Consider the following 18,115-nt stretch of genomic DNA (forward strand, 5'->3'; position numbering starts at 1 on the left):
AACTCCTTGTTGAAGTTGTCCTAAGGATTTGTGTCGTTGGTGTGTACAGTGGTCTGACACTTGAAGATTGGCTAGCTTAGCAACTTCCTCAAAAACTGAAGGCTACGAAGGTCAGTTTTTCGTGGACGGACAGTTTTCACACGAAGCTTAGTTATACTGTTTAAGAGATAAAGACGGAAATTGTCAATACATTATTCTGACATACTAGGTTGGTAGGCCCGTAATTCTGTTGATTCTGTGTACAGCGTGGATCGAGTAATCTGGTATGGTCTCTAAATTTGTTTATTTTCTATGTCAAATGATTGACGCTCCTAGAAAAGATAGAAAGAAGTTGCGTTAGCTCTTGGAGGTTTACAAACAATTGGAGAATTGAAATTACATGGGGAACAGAGATATGTGGAGTCTTCGGGAGTAAGGGGCTGAATAAAAATTCCGCCCTTGCCTAGAACTATTGTTTTGGTCGAGTTTTTGGCAGCTTATATTTCCTTAAAAAGGTATTTATCCAGTTGAGGGAAAATTTTTTGGATCCCATGAATAATAACAGATTAAATAGAAGAAAAAGCATAAGTGGGCTGTCTATCCCTGGAAGACTAGCTACTTGATTATGGAATAAGGAAGAATAGTATTCATGGTTATGAGTTTAGTCAAGGAATAACAAACAACAACTTCCACGATATTACACCTTATTAAACAAAACTTGTGTTTAAATACATTCTAAAATTGTGGTGAATGGTCGATTTAATGTAGCCACTCCTTCAGCAAGAACAAACCAGTTGTTAAACAAATTGGAATTAATATAACCTTTTATTTGAATTGGTGAAAATTGATAAATCTTAATAATATTTATGAAAACTTAATAACTAAAAAAAATCTCTGTATTTATTATTTTCTAAATTACATATTTGCACTCTAAACAAATTTCAGTTGGAACAATAATCAAAGATAACATTAAAAATTGAATCTTCTTAACTAGAGGTATGTAAGGTGTATTTAGGCAAACTATGAATGTATTTTTGAGGAAAATAGCAAGAAAAGCAATTAAATGATAAGATAGCTCAGTGTTTTCAGATTTATTTTATGTATAAATCAGTAGATTTCATAATTTGAAAGTTTGGTGCTTTAATGGCATTTGTTTTTGTAAGTTTACACAATAGTTTATGAGAACAAAATCATACGACTATGGATCAAGTGGTTAAGGCGCTCGACTTGTAATCCGCCCTTTCAGCCGTGGAGGCATCATGATGTTATGATCAATCCCACTATTCGTTGTAAAGTAGTAGCCCAAGAGATGGCGGTGGGTGATGATGACTAGCTGCCTTCCCTCTATTCTTACACTGCAAAATTAGGAACGGGTAGTGCAGATAGCGCTCGAGTAGCTTTGCGCAAAATTCAAACCAAACCAAACCATACGACTATAAAGGTTATTTCTTCATAACAATGTGACACATATAAAGTATTTTTTACACACAGATCTAAGAAAATTTAAACAAAAATTTTGCATTAGAGCAGAAACTTTAATTTTTGATTAATATCCGTTCAAAAAGTTAAGACTTTAATGTTGGATATTTTCTTATCTCCTAGTTACAAAGGTATCGTCTAAAAACAACAACTGAAAAATACAACAAACGTTCAGTCAGATTCATCGTCTAAAAACCTATTGTCAAACAAGGGTTTTAACTATAGAAATATCGTTACATATACACTGTAAAAAAAAAACAAAAAAAACGTAAATTAAATAGTCCTCATCTAGACTGAAACAACTGTTCTCGTTGTAGAGGTATTGTTAACAATATACAATAAAATGAGGAATTACCCTACGGGGTTGTTGTATACAAAGTTATTTTAAGACAAATATTTAAACGGCAAAGATATCACCAAAAACTCCATATTTAAAAAGGTGAAAATTAAAATATTGTCTTCAAAATATTCCATACTAACACACGAGTTTCAAATGATATAAATGTAATCTAAAAATTACATTAAAACAAACTTTTAAATTACAGAGTTTTGTCTATACAGTTACGATGAAACAGAGGTTTAAATAATTAAAAGGCTGAATTCTCAGTCAAATGAAGCATGTCTCCGACACACAATCAACATACCCAATTTCGACGCCAAACAATTCGTAAAAAAACAACAACAGCACACAGACACAAAGAAGAAAGAGTTGCCTACATTGCTGCTTGAGATGTGCAAAAAACTATCTTAGTACCAATCTCGTGCTACTTGATTAACTTACTCTAACAGATGGGCTGAGTTGGCTGGTCCTTTGAGCTCGACTTTATCACCAGTCACAACAGAGAAGAATATTCAGCACCCACTTGAAGTTTTAATATAAGATTTTCTGAATAGGCCTACAATACTATTTATATATTTTATCAAATTCAGTAACTATCTACGGAAATAACACCAACATAGGCTAAGTTCAATTATACATTTTGAGCTCTTCTTACTGCTATATGTTTTACATATCAACTCCTAATCAGGTAATCCAGTTTGGGAGAGATAAAACTGGTTATATACATGAAGCCTGAGTGAGATGTTTTCTAGACCTTGCAGAGAGACATCATCATAGTTGCTCTGAACATCATATCGTAAGTTAGCAACTTCTCTCAAGAGATTTACATATGAAGTTTACATAAACACTGTCATGGATTTTCCTCTGATATGATAGCGTCGATTTAAACATATCTTTCTCAATCGATCAAATGCGTCTTTGGTGTAGACTTGACATACTTTTTTTCATAGTGAAGCGTCATCAGTACTTCGTCTTAATGGGCTGTACATGCCGTTCCTAGCTTATATTTATCGCTTCTTGAAGCACTGAAAATAACGAGATACCTAAAAATACCACAGTGCTTCAATAGAAATGAATAGCCGATGAAAAATCCAGATTGTGGTTTTCTCGCTGCAAAATTGAGGTAGATATCTGCGTTTGACACTAAAAAAGAATATTTTTGTAGTAAATCCCACGAAAATTAGTAGAAGTATGGCCAAAGTATGAACCAAAACTCCTAAAATTATGCTTTTTATAACCTAAAGCTATAAGCTAAGAAGAATAAAATACATGTATCCTATGTTTTTGTAAATGTATGTATGTATGTATGGCGCTTGTAGAAAAATATCATTGTACCAAACCTCATATAAAATGGTCAAATTATGGCCAAGTAATTGATCAAAACCCTCAAATTTATGTTTTTTTTGGAACTATGACCACTCAAAGAGACTCAAAATGTACAAATCCAACATTTTGTTTTTCAGTGTCTTGGGTGCATGAATGCCCCCGCGAGTACAGCGGTATGTCTCCGGATTTACGACGCTAAAATCAGGGGTTCGATTCCTCTCGGTGGGCTGAGCAGATAGCCCGATGTGGCTTTGCTATAAGAAAAACACAAAACACACTGGGTGCATGAAAATTTATATTTTAATCTTACTTGTTGTACACGTGACCACGCAAGAGCCCAACTATACAAATTTGGGTTATTTGACTTTTAGTCCCAATAAATTACTAGAAAAAGGCCTAAATAAAAATGAAATAAAGTCTGGGCATATTGGACCAAGATATATCCATACTAAGTTTCAAGTTAATCCATCAAAAAATGAAAAAACGACAGATGATTTCAAAGTGTTCGAAAGGGAAAAAAAGGAAGCAGTATGTCTCTCTGTGGAGAGAAAAGGTTTATATTATACGAAGCTACAACAAGCAGAGGTTTGAATAACAAAGACATCACAACAAATCTATATTAAAATGAAGAGCTTAAACTATAGAGTTGTTGTTTAAAGTAAGTTCTAAAATAAGGGTGTAGAGTGTACGTTTTCTTGCAGCAAAGCCATATCAGGATATCTGCTGAGTCCAACGAGGGTAATCGAGCCCCTGATTTTAGCGTGATAAAGCCGTAGACTTACCGCTGTACCAGCGGGGGACAAGAGTGCAGATTTCAACAAGTGGCCTGGCACAGCCAAGTGCGTAAGGCGTGCGACTCGTAATCCGAGGGTCGCGGGTTCGCGCCCGCGTCGCGCTGAACATGCTCGCCCTCCCAGCCGTGGGGGCGTTATAATGTGACGGTCAATCCCACTATTCGTTGGTAAAAGAGTAGCCCAAGAGTTGGCGGTGGGTGGTGATGACTAGCTGCCTTCTCTCTAGTCTTACACTACTAAATTAGGGACGGCTAGCACAGATAGCCCTCGAGTAGCTTTGTGCGAAATTCCAAAACAAAACAACAAAAAAAGATTTCAACAAAATCGTTAGAGACCTACAGTAAAAAAAAAAAAGTTTAAGTTACAGAGTTGTCTCTTACAAAAGCTATAATAACAGGATTTCATGTAACAAATATGTCAATAAACTCTACGATCTATATTAAAACAAATTTTATTTATTACATATGTGTGGTCTAAAAAATACAGAGTAAAACAAGAGATTAAGTAATTTACACTAAAACAACAAATAAAATAAAGAAATATTGAAATAAGACTAGCAAACAAACAAGTTTAAACTACAATGTTATGGTTTAAAACTTTAAAACCACCAGTGGCACAGCAGTGTATGTAGCTTTGTGCTAAACTTCAAACAAATAAAAAAACCTTAAATATAACCCAAGGGATCACGTAACGAGAGTTGGTGTAGAAATATACGAAAAACAAAATAATAATTGACGGAGATATTGTGTACAGTGTGTGTGTGTTTTTCGTATAGCAAAGCCACAAAGGGCTATCTGCTCAGCCCACTGAGGGGAATCGAACCCCATTGTGTACAGACAATAGTAAAATGTGTGACAAAATTACAAAAATACCGTAAAAATATAGAGGAAAACAAGAAGTTAAAGAGATATGGGTTATATTACAAACAATAGTTAATTTACAGAGAATCCCTTTTCTACATTATTCTATAATTGTATGAAATAACAAAATTATATATAGAAAAACATTTTGTTGGTCATTATACAGCAGTTTAACATAGTTACAAGAAATTATTTCTTAAATTCTCCTGTATCACTATAAACTTATAAGACATTATTTCTTTGACTACTGTATGCTGATGTAAAAGAGTCATAAAAAACTCTTTTATTTTGTTCTCGTTCCACAGTGTTTAATAACATATTATTAGTCCATAGCGAAATTCATCTAAAAAAACTGTAAACGCTACATTCAACTATTCAAACATGATATATACATCAAAGCTAACCCTTAAGAAATTTATACTTACATATAAAGATAATTTAATATATGAAGTACACTAATTTCTGGATTTATTTACATTTAAGTGACGTGTTACTAATTGTTTTGATGTGCGTTTTTCAGTAAATAAAAGACCGTGAAAACATAAAAGTTATTGTATGTTTCGCATTGTACCTTTATCTCACTTCACTCATCAAATCACATTCACACGTTTGTATCTATATTCTTATGTTCACACATGTTTACATTTATATTTTTATATTCACACATGCTTATATCTATATTCTTAAATTCACACGTTTTTATCCATATTCTTATATTCACACGTTTATATCTATATTCTTATATTCACACATGTTTATATCTATATTCTTATCGAAAACATGAAGAATACAGATAATTAAAAAAATATAGAATTAAGTACGTGAATAATGCCAATTTGTTTATATATACAAAATAAACAATGCGATAAAATATTTAATATGTAATTTATCACTGGCATTAAATGGTCCAATGACTCATACTCGTGCGAATATATTAAAATGCTGTAATCTTTAACATTTTTCTCTCTTTTTTGGTTTCCACATGAATCAATGAAACAAATGTTTTTTACAAATACATTTTTTCTTTGTTTTTAAATTTCGCACAAAGCTACACGAGGGCTATCTGCGCTAGCCGTCTCTAATTTAGCAGTGTAAGACTAGTGGGTAAACAATTACTCATCACCACCCATCGCCAACTCTTGGGCTACTCTTTTACAAACAAATAGTGGGATTGACCGTAACATTATAGCGCCCCCACGGCTGAAAGGGCGAGCATGTTTGGTGTGATGGGAATTCGAACCCGCGACCCTCGGAGTACGAGTCGAGTGCTTTAACCACCCGACCATGCAGGGCCCTTTTTGATCGGAACCGCGACCACAAACGAAGTTTGTTTGTTTGTTTTTGGAAAAAAAACATGTAGGATAACAGTAAACGATATTATTCAGAAACTAAAGTTAAAGTAATTTTTCAATCAGTATGTATTTTGTATGTAACACCAATTTATTCCAGTTATTACTGTATTCTTTGCTTCGTCTCTTCCTAACTTAGCCCTAGCGTGAGAGATCGTAGTAGTTGAAATGTAAATTTCTTCTAAAAAGCAAATTCAATTTTTTCATTACATTTAGTGCATAATATGTTTTTAATTACCATAAGTCTTAATTTTCCCTACACCAGAAAAGTAATAGAAATATAGAAGCCTTGTCACAGAGTAAAAGAAATGTAGTTGTAAATTGCATTTCCAAGGTTTAGGCTTAGGTTTGTTTCTTTGCTAGATGGAGCTGTTAGTCATTACGAAGTAGTGATCACAATACAAGCAATCATTGTGTAAAAATTCGATGGGATGTTAGTAAAATCATTGAGAATTCAGTGAAGTAGTTAGTGTTTTTATACGGACTTGTCACATCTACTGAGTTAAAGGATCGATTAGCTATGAGATTCTGCAATGTTGATGTTAGTTAGCGTGGTTGTACCATGATAATTTTAATTTGAAATGTTTTACTAAACTTAGACCTATATGTATTGCTTCAAAGTGAACGTCACCTGTACAAAAAATATATAGGAACCATTACTTGGATTACACTTGGCATTATTTTTATCCACCCAGTGACAGAATATTATATAACAATATCCATTATTCCGTAACTCTAAGAATCCATGAGCAAAAACAACAGGAGAGCAAGACCGAATTAACAATATAGACTTTGAGAAACAGAATATACAAATTAAAACCTTTTCGAAACAATGTTTACATTATCTTCATTTGTCTGACAACTGATATTTTAAACCAACGTCTAAATTTTACAAAAGTACCTAAACTACGCAAGGTAGAAGTTTTTGATTATGATCTGGCTTTTGATCTCATTTATATTTTTTTCTTTCTCTTTTCTTGGCCTTTTCCCCACTTTAACTTCTCCTTATTACAGTATGTTTATTTGGGTAAAATGTTAACCATACATTATTTCTCCGTGACAAACAGATAAAAATTTTATCTTTTTTTTTTTTTTTGTATTTACAGTTCAGTAAACAGTGATCTTTTATACAATTAACAGATTGTATAATTGAGTAGCTTATTTCATATTTCTCCATATGTTTAAACAATCTAATAACATTATTAAAACGTAATAGAAACTGGAAAGATTACTTTACTTAAGCCTGCAAAAAGAAAAGTCCACTTTTTTTTTTGAATCTTAGGATGATCACAGTGAGTTTATGAACAAAATTTTATTTCTATTTGTTTCAGAATTTTTGTAAGTAAAGTTTCTCAAAAAGCCATCTGTAATTTTAAATTAACAGACGAGAAAGAAAGCAGCAATTAAACAGCACTCACCAACTCATGTCTGGTGGAATATTGAGATTTGACTGCTACTCTTTATGGCAACAACAAAATAACCAATGACTTACAGTATGCAGTCATACTAACTACTATGGTGCACCCGAATTACGCACAAGACAGATTGTTTGTTTTGAATTACCTCCAAAATTTGACCCTATGAAATGAAGAATATCATTGCATTTGAGCAACAATAGTTAAAAATAGAGCTTTATTACTAATTTTGACAGTAATTCATCACTGAAAGAATGAAGTTTCATGTATCAACATTTGACACTTATCAAACTTTTTATCAGGTAAAAGCTGATGAAACAACATTTACAGTAGTGTCAGATATACAGGATTGTTTACGTTTTAATGCAGGAGTTTTGATTTAAATAGTTTGTATAATACAGGTATCCTACTTAGTTATTTCCAGAAGCAATATTTTATAGTAAAGTTGGATTACATGACTTTTTGCAAATCAGACATTATGTAATTCAATTATGTATTGTATTGTAATTACAGAGTAGAGAAGAATAATTTGTCTTGTCAATTGTGTTCTAAAGTAACTGAACCAGTCAGTGTGGAGTTTGACACACACAAAAAAAAGATACAATTATTGAAACCTATGGATACAACTGTGATAACCAACAGTGTAATGAACATTTCTATATATGTGTGTAATTTGTTTTAATATATCATTTTAAAAGAAGCAGACAGTGTTACTGTTTATTTACAGTTGAAATTTATCACCAAGTCATACATGCCTATTCTAAAGAATCTGACTTTTCAAAACCTAACAAGTAATTTAATAATGCACAAGTACTTTCACCATTTGTTTTCTTCAGACACACAATGGATCTTTATCTACCCTGCAGAAAAAGGTATGAGTAAATTATAAACAAACAAGCTTTAAAAATTCTCTCATTTAAACTGTAAAATATTAATATGTTTTAACCTTTCTTATTTTTTCCATATCTTACAAAATAAATTAATCATAAAAGTAATTTCTCATTAACTTAAGTTTATGAGTTGATGGCTTAATGTGATAACAGTTGAAAGTAATGATTCAGGAATTTAAAACCCTTAATTCAATGAGCACAGGGAAGGTGTAGTAAACTGGCCTTGTACTGGAACTTTAGTGCTCACTATAGATGCTCTAAATTCAAATTTACCTAATGTATGTTAGGCTAATAAGAGAGAAAAACTAATAATTCAATACTGTCAATCTTTTTTACAGCTAGTATTTATATTTCAGCATTTGTACTGCAATAATTTAATGAAACTCTTAAACCAGTTTTACTTGCAGCATGAACCATCAGAGGAGTAACTCTTACTGTTGGAATAATCATCACCAAGATACTGCTGATTCAAACAATTCAGTATGGTTAGTAATCTTCCTCCCAAAATTATCAAACTATGTGTTCTTTCTGTTAATAAGGTTGTTACTGACAATTTTAGAAAACTTTAATATAAGGGTTGAGCCTTATGAATTATTTTTTAATGGTAGATAGCATTTTGTTAACACAATTTAAGTTTTTCAACTATATTATAATTTTATCATTTTCATGTAACTAATTCTTTTACTCATCTTGGCACAGGGTTAAATTTATATAACAATTTAGAAAGTTTCAATGCAGTAGACATGTGAATACAGAATCCTTTCTGTGGTATGATAAAACCAAAATATTCTTTACTATCTAGACAAGAATTCTTAATCATTCACTACCAGCTGAGAGTGAAGTTGCCATCTAGCTATCCTTCTTTTAGTCTATCAGTAGATCACCATTTGTGTAACTTTGTTTTACAGTTGTGAAACAAACAACCAAGGGATTTCTGTGTTATGATGTGAATCTTTAATGTCACTTCTGTGTCTTGAAAGAAATAGCAACAATATTTAACACAGGGATTTCTGTGTTATGATGTGAATCTTTAATGTCACTTCTGTGTCTTGAAAGAAATAGCAACAATATTTAACTTTCATTTCATCCAATATGATGTTTTACAGACAGAATACCTCATTTCAGATTACACATCAAAAGGCAAAGTGGAGAAGGTAACAAATCACAGAGGGTTATACTTTGGTTATTCACCTTTTGAATGTTTTGACTTTTATGATAAAAGTTATGTTTTTTATTCTAAATACAAATTCTTACTTTATGAAGTAAAATAAAAATTGTCTGTTTTTCCTTAGTGGATTTTTTTAACATCAACATTATGTGAAAACTGGAGAGAAATTATTTAAGAATGGGTTGTAATAGTTCTAAATTCTCTGTTGCAAGGGAATGAAGTGGCTATCCAGATGTTTTGAAGCTTTTAAAAGAAATAAATGGATGGTAAATTCTATTATTTAAATAATTTAGAAATTTTATTTAAAAAATACAAAATATAACAGGTACTAGTGATATCTTTATAAATAATGAGAGTAACATTTTGAGATAATATCATGACAGACATGTGTTTGGGAATATTTTATTTTTCACAGTAACTGGTTATCTCTTTATATGCTTTCCTTTAAAAACACTTAAGTCTGATCATAAATTTGCCCCAACATCTTGGCAGCTTTTTTTAAAATAAAAAAAAAGCTGATCATAGTATTTATCATGATATATATATACATATAAAAAATGTTATTTTTATGATGTATATTTGACAGTGCTACTTGTACTGTTGTACAGTGACAATAAAGTGTTTATTTTATTAATCTATATAGATCATAAAAATTTTTGTACAACATATAATTGACAGCATTACTTTATTCAGTAACTTCTTATTCATTTTGGAAAATATATTTATAATCACAAACTTTATACACCAAGCTACCTAGATCTTCAGTGTTGTTAATGGATAGTTTTAGAAGCTATAAGTAAGATTTCTTTCAATATTTTAACATTTTTTCTCTCAAGTTTTATAAATTTATTTACCATTGCTTTAACCAACAGTCATCAAACTCTACTGAATAAAAATATAACCTTCGACCAAGTCTTTGTCTCACTTTTAAATGACAATTTTATTTCTTTACACAAGTACAATGTTTCACCACCTTCACACTAAGTACAAAAATCACAACATGTATTTATACAATCAAACCACACTTAACCCTACTAGTAGTATCAACACCATCATGGTGCTCATTAATAATCTATCCTTATCCAAAACTATTCCTGTCAATATTCCTGACACTGAATGCTGTCAACTATTTAGTAAATTTACACAAAAGAAACTTCAGCACTCAATAAAAACTTGCAAAATATGTAAATAGATGTGTCTATACTCACATGAAGCCAGTTCTTCTAAATATCATTAAGAACACACAAACAACTATCTAACTAGAGATTAAACAATCCATACTTTACACCAGTCATCATCACATGGTTGCTTTAAATGGGTTACTGATGTTCTAAAGATATATCCAACATGTTCTTAGAATGTCCACTTAAAAATGCTCAAGGCATATCAAGTTACTTCAAATCTACTATTCAAATATTTCTCTAATTCTGATAAAATTTTAAAAGGCTGTTTTTTGTGATGTCATAGCTACAGCTATTACTACTGTTTGCTGTATTGGACAGCAAATAGGTCAACCCCTATAATCATGTTATCTGAACTATTTTCTGCCAAAACATTCAAGAAAGATAGCTTCTTCTAGATACTTAAATAAATTGGTGTCAGTTAACCTTCTACACTATTGATAATGAGAAATCACCAGCAAGTCACTGAGTTCCTTGACATCTTCATGCACATCTAATCCAGTTGCCAAGTATAAAAACAAATGAAAAATTAAGGCATACAAAAATATTGATGCCTGAAAAATCATTTTCAGCATGCCTGCTGATATTCATCTCAAATCATCTAGATCCATTTCTTCTCCTCTCCTGTTCCTGTGGTATTCTGTAAAAGTCAAGACCATAAAATGTCATTTACCTGTTTATACACTAGAAAAAACAAGATTTAATCATGGCTAAACATTTGTTGTAAATACTCACTTTGTTACACAGTAATCAAAAAATAAAGATTAATTCTATCAAATACTGTATTAAGCAACCACTATTACAGGGTGTTATCAATTGATCAAATCTATCTATAGTGGCTCCTTGGTTTATCAGTAAATAAGTATGATAACAATAAAAAATATTATAACATCTAGTACAACTCGTTAATTAGAGAATGCTTATTTCAGAAATTTGTTCCTGCTGTTATTGTGCTCAGTTAAGCAACTGGTATATTCCAATGTAACAATGGTTCTGATCAGCTACACAATCAACATCAATCTTGTATTCTACAGTTGCATCTTTGCAGTGTAGAAGTTGTTTTTCAAAACATTTTTCAATAATAATACATTTAACAAAAAAAATAAACTTTAATATATGTGGAACTGTTTTGTTTTAAATTGCAATCTCACCAGAATTTATCTCACAGTCCATATCAGGCCATTTTATTTGTGGCATACTGGTTGTTTGTACTGAGAATACTAGAATGAATCCTCAAGTTTACATTGAAGTGGAAATTTGAACCAGAAAATATCATACCAGTAGAGCCAGACAATTAACCTGATTGATGAAAATTACAATTAAACCAAAGGGTATGATTTTACAGTGTGTAATAGGGTGGAAAGTACAAGACTTACATGAAGTTCTAACGTCTCACAATGCCTGGCTGTTAGTCACTGTCATTACTTTGATTAATGTATGATGGACTATCTTATCTATTGTCAAGTCTTACAAACCCAAATCATATACTACTCATGGCCATCGATAATACCTCATATAATTAGACCCATGTCTAATTATTAATTACTTTGTAATTTCAAGCTACTAATTATAACTAGTTTTATCTTATGTAGTGTCTGCTAATTTGCTACCATCTAGATGTTAAGAAAGTACTTGATAAGTTGCCACATAAAGGTTTTTTTTTAAGTTCTCTTTTTTTGTTGGGGATATAAATTCGTAAATAAACTAATATTTTAAAGGGACAAAAAGGGACTTGGCAGCACATCAAGGATGTCCCTTCCAGCTCCCAACTATAACAACTCCTTGCTGCTCAAGTATTCATCCAATCTTTTCATGGACTCAGCTAGATTTTCAGCCTCCACCACCCTTGAAAGCAACTCATTCCAAAAAACCAACCACCCTGTTTGAAAAGTGATACTGTATAAACTGCAGACTACTCCTACACTGCCAAAATTTGGATTTATTACCCCTTGTCTTATTGTTTTTAATGCTAAACAAAAGGTTTAATGGATTTGTCAGATCAACACCCTAAATGATCTTAAACACCTTAAATGACATCCCCTCTGACTTTTCTCCTCTCTGGAGAAAATAAATTTAGATATTTTAGTCTCTCCTCTCAGGACAATCCTATCATATTTGGTATCATCCTAGTCATTCTTTTCTGAACCTTCTCCAACAATTGTCCTTCTTGGGAAAGGGAGCCTAAAACTGTATGCAGTACTTTAAATGAAGCCTCACAAGTGATCTGTACAGTAAAACAATATCTATTGTCTTGTATTCAAGATAGATACTACCTAAAATCTTATTAGCTTTATTGCTAGCTACAATATACTGTTTGGACAACTTAAGTGATTTTTCAATTGCAACACCAAGTTCATTTTCTTCAACCACAGTATTTAACACATTCACATTTAAATTGTAACAATAATTTGAATTGTGGAAATCTACATTCATCAACTTACATTCTGGATAGTTAAACATTTACTGCCACATATTGGTTCAATGCATCAAATCAGTGGTTCCCAACCTTTTTTATGCCCTGCACCCATAAAATATTTTGATATGTTCTTGCATCCTTCACAGTAATTATTTATTTAAGAATAAATGTGTAGGTGGCCTAAAGAAATTTTTATAATTAGTTTTTAATGATTTATAAACAAAAACGAAACATTTGGAGAAGAAAAAATATCACAAGAAACTAAAAGTTGCATAAACTGAAATGTTATCTCGCACCCCTGGTTGGGAACCACTGCATCAAATAATCTAAATCTCCTGGAAAGTCTGCAGCATCTTTGATTCAATTAACCACCCTAAAAATCTTAAAGCCATCCACAATCTTCAAAATTTGTTTAATCATTACAGAATCAATATCATTAATATAAATCATAAACAGCAAAGTACCCAGCACAGAGCCCTGAGGCACACCACTTATAACTGTGATCCAGTGAGATCTAACTCCATTTATTACTACTCTTACTGGGTAGAAAACCAGCTAGATGAAATAAGGTAGTGTTGTGAGAAGTGAGTTTTAGTCAAGCTAGATTAACCTTTTTGTGACAGGTTCAGTATAATATACAAATTCATCTACACTATAACTTTTGATACAGCATGTATCTCTTCACAACATTTGGTATACGTTTCCTAAAGATTACAGGTTTTTCATACAAAAAAACATTGTTTAATGAAATATAAAGATCTGTTTGTGAAAATAGTCTGTGTTGTTAATAGTCTAAGTACAATGATTTCACATTATGAGTAAGAAAACTATTCTTCGTCCTTTAAATCTCAAATATTTGTGTAATCTCTTAAACCTCCTAAATTTATTTCAAATGTTTGTTGTCATTAAGTCTTTATATATTATATTATATACTCTATGTGAGGTCTGTTACTTGACCAACCTTGTAACACTTTTTAAAAATTAGAAAATAAATATAAATTATGATTTTTTTTGTGCTAGAATGATAATGTATTATAACACAAAAGTACAAATGTTTAGTCTAAGTAGCTTAAATCTTATATGTTTATACATATATTTATTATATTGGCCTTCTAGTCATGCCTAGCTAACATTACACAATTTGCAATGACACGTGTTACTTATCCAATAATATAGCCACATTTCAATTATGATGCATATAGAAATAAATTATTAAACTTATTTTTCTTAAAATATAGAACAATAAATCTGGAAGTAAAGCAAACAATTATATCCTCTTGCTACAACCTTTGAATTTGGTTGCTAAGCTTTTTAAAATTTTGCACATGGAAGATATCAAACCACGGTTGTTGTTTTCTTATGTTTTTTATATATACAGTTGAATAACCAAAAACTCATAAATAACTACATCATTACTATAGAATTACACTATAATTTATCAAGCTTAGTATCTAAATTGTATTTAGATTTAAAAAAAATATGAAACCTCGAGCAGACTAAAGACAATCTACCTTCAAGAAATCTTTGTTTGAAAAAAACATGGTAACCTTTTCACACATTAAAATGGCTGAGAAAACTACTGAGGGGATATTCTAAGCTGTCAATTAGTTATTCATGCCATATATTATAGTAAGAGTATATAGGAACTGGTTCAAAAAAGATGGAAAGAGTTGAACAGGACCACCATGTTTGACACAGTACATAAGCCATATCTCAGCAAAATTAAAAGATACAAGCTTTGTATTTTATATACTAGTTTGTCAATATTAGTAATTTGGGTTATAAATTTGTATGAAACTATCAAATTAGTTTCTAACATCAAAAACATCTAATTTTTAAATAATGCTGCACTCATCATACCACAACTCACTAAAATATATTTTTAGATGTTTTTTTAATATTTACTTTTAAATTAAGAAATTAACTCATGTATATAATTTGAGTTTAAATTATAATCTGTTGTTTGATTCTAAACTTATTGAATAAATTCATAAAGTAGTAATTCAATAAAATTTTGAATGCAAGCCAACAAATGCTATGACATGGCCTTTGACCTGTGATCTGTTGCAAAAGGGTTAATGTCAAAAGTGGGGCATCTCAGAGCCCAGTCTTAGGGCCTTTGGTCTTTTTGACTTACATCAATGACAAAGATGAAGAAATGGTCAATAGATTATTTAAATCTGCTGATGACACTGAAGTTTTGGGTGTTACTGGCTGTGAAGAGGGTGATTTGAGTTGCTTGGAAAGTTAGGGAAAAAATGGCAGATAATTTTTAATTATAATAAATAGAAATTAATACCTACAGGATAACAAAGCTTCTGTAATGAGAATAATTTTGATATGAATAACATCATCATTGTTATGGATGAGAAAGAACTCTGTTTGATTTATCAGTCTCTTAACCCATCCTGCCCCCCCCCCACTAGTACAGCGATAAGTCTATGGATTTACAACGTTAAAATCAGGGGGTTTGATTCCTCTTGGTGGGCTCAGCAGATAGCCTGATGTGGTTTTATGATAAGAAAAAACACTTAACCCATCCAAGCAATTTTAGGTTGTATCTAGAGAGACACAGAATACAAGTCTAAAGAGGTTATGATGCCACAGTATAGGTTAATGGTTAAACCACATTTGGAGTACTGTGTTCAGTTTTATGCTCCTTACCTAATAAAGGATACTGAATTATTTGACAGGGTTCAGAGCAGGGCTACTAGGATACCTGGAATATAAAAGTTGTCATAAAGAACAAATTAAGATCTGTGTGTGTGTGCGCAGCACATTTTGTACCATGTAAATGTTGTCTTTTGATTTTGTTTAATGCAAGGAAACTGTACATGACTGAGTACTGCACTCTGGACCATTCTGTCAGGTAATTGATCCATGAGTCAGCAGGGTGCTAGTAGGGACAAGAATCAAGCCAATTAATTGTAACTTTACTCAATATCTCACTAAAGCCTAGGCCAACAACTTTTCCACATATGGATAAAACATTGCAATTGAAAACTTGACAATCAATGATATGGAAAAGATAACTGAAGAATTTGCACAGTAGCTGCTGCAGCAACTCTTGTACATGGTAAACCCACATAAATTGTATACATACAGCTATAGTCATTTCACTATTGTTTATCCCCTTTTAAAGATGGCATTCACATTATCAGGTAAAATCATGATTGTAATGTCAAGTCGACCTCAAGAATAATAATCTACCAATAATAGGCAAAAAGATCATACAATAACTTAAAATAAAAGAATATGAACCAAACATAATAAAGATGAGACAACACAAGCTTTCTACATCCATTTAACTGATAACACACTTAGTGACTTAGTCAGCACAAGTACAGGAGTCAGCAACATTTTGACACCTCTCTTGAAAGCATTCAAATAAGTTGATTCAAGTGCTAATAATAATAATAAAAAGGGAGAAACCAGTTTATTCCAGGTTAAATCTCAGCAATTACCACTACTAAAATAATCCGTTTTAGTATTTCCATGAAAACAGCAGCACTGAAACATATTATAAAATTTAGTTGTAATTACCATCTAGTAGTTAAGAAGGAAAAAATTATTAACCCTAACAATCTCTGATATTTGATCATCACATTAACAGCTTTACCATAAATACTTAATGAATAAATCTTGAGCATATTACTTTCACATTAATAGTGTACCAATTACGTGTTTATGTCTCCGAGTCTAAATGTAGTAATTAGTCTATAAGTAATCACTGACGTATTCATTTCTCATGTGTCAATGATTAACAATCATCAGTAAAATTTCAGAATCAAAGTGTTAGTGTTATTGCTGGACTACCTCTATCGCGTTGTATAACTATACGCAATGAAAACTAATACTAGGTTTAGCTAAAACTCCTAATTAAAAGTTTGTTACTAACTAAGCCCAGTGAATATAATTAATTTTGTACTAGCATTGTCATTAGCAAAGTACTAACTAATAATGGTACTACATAATCAAATTTAACTTATGAAAACTTTGGAACTAAAATACTAATCATAACGCCATCAATTTCAATATTTTATTCAAAAACTGACATTTTTTTCTAACATTGTTTTCTTTAAATTAATGTACAAAATTACACGCAGCAAAATTACTTTAATCACGTTATCCCTTTCCAAAGGTACACTTAAGTTAAAAAATTAAGTAATGTTTTTATTTTCAATATTTTTTCCACTTATTAACATTATTTTTAATTTTCTCAAAGGTATTAATAATTATTAAAAACAAACAAAAAACATTACGACCTAACTGCCCATGCTATCTCTCTGCTTTAAATACTGTCCTCCAGAAGTACAGCGGAATTAGTGCACACTTACAACGGTAGAAACCGGGGTTTCGATACATATTGAGAGCAGAGTACTGATAACCAATTGTTTAGCTTTGTGCTTAACTTCAAACGAACTAACAATTTCATCACTGTTAGGGCTCGTAATAATAATAAAAAACTCTATCTAAAGGTGTATTAACAAACATTTTATTGATCATTTGTAAATTTGTTTTTGTTCCTCGTAAAATCGCGTTAACAACTTTGAAGCCATGGATGCTCTATAACAGCGAAAGTCAGGAGACATTGTTCAATTAGACTATCCCAAACGTTGATAGGTGGTGCCTTTGATTGGCTTCATTCCCTTGAATATATCAGTTTAATAAGGATTGATGGTGCAATTAGCTCTTAGAAACACGTAAACAAACTTAACATTCGTTTTGATCAGATCTAATTGTCGAAAATATTTAAGCAAAACTGGTTTTATTCAAACTCAGGTTTTTAATAGATTTGTAAAGAAAAAAACCACCAAAAAAACGGCTGGTATGGGTAGAGAAACTTTGGGTTTTTTTACATATATAATTTTCTCTACAAGTGAGTTCTCTCGTCAACACCGTTTAAAATAGATTGTTT

At 31.4% G+C, this 18,115-nt stretch overlaps 1 long non-coding RNA gene across 1 annotated transcript; it reads right to left on the reverse strand.

Annotated features, from left to right (window-relative positions):
* Positions 1-10,178: 10,178 nt before the first annotated feature.
* LOC143235404 (uncharacterized) lies at positions 10,179-17,796 on the reverse strand. Its single transcript, XR_013019164.1, has 2 exons — positions 17,463-17,796; positions 10,179-11,421 (listed from the first exon to the last, which is right to left on the reverse strand). It is a non-coding gene; the product is annotated as an uncharacterized LOC143235404 (long non-coding RNA).
* Positions 17,797-18,115: the final 319 nt, after the last annotated feature.

This window comes from Tachypleus tridentatus, chromosome 12 (genome assembly GCF_004210375.1).
Source record: "Tachypleus tridentatus isolate NWPU-2018 chromosome 12, ASM421037v1, whole genome shotgun sequence".
Taxonomy (NCBI): Eukaryota; Metazoa; Arthropoda; class Merostomata; order Xiphosura; family Limulidae; genus Tachypleus; species Tachypleus tridentatus.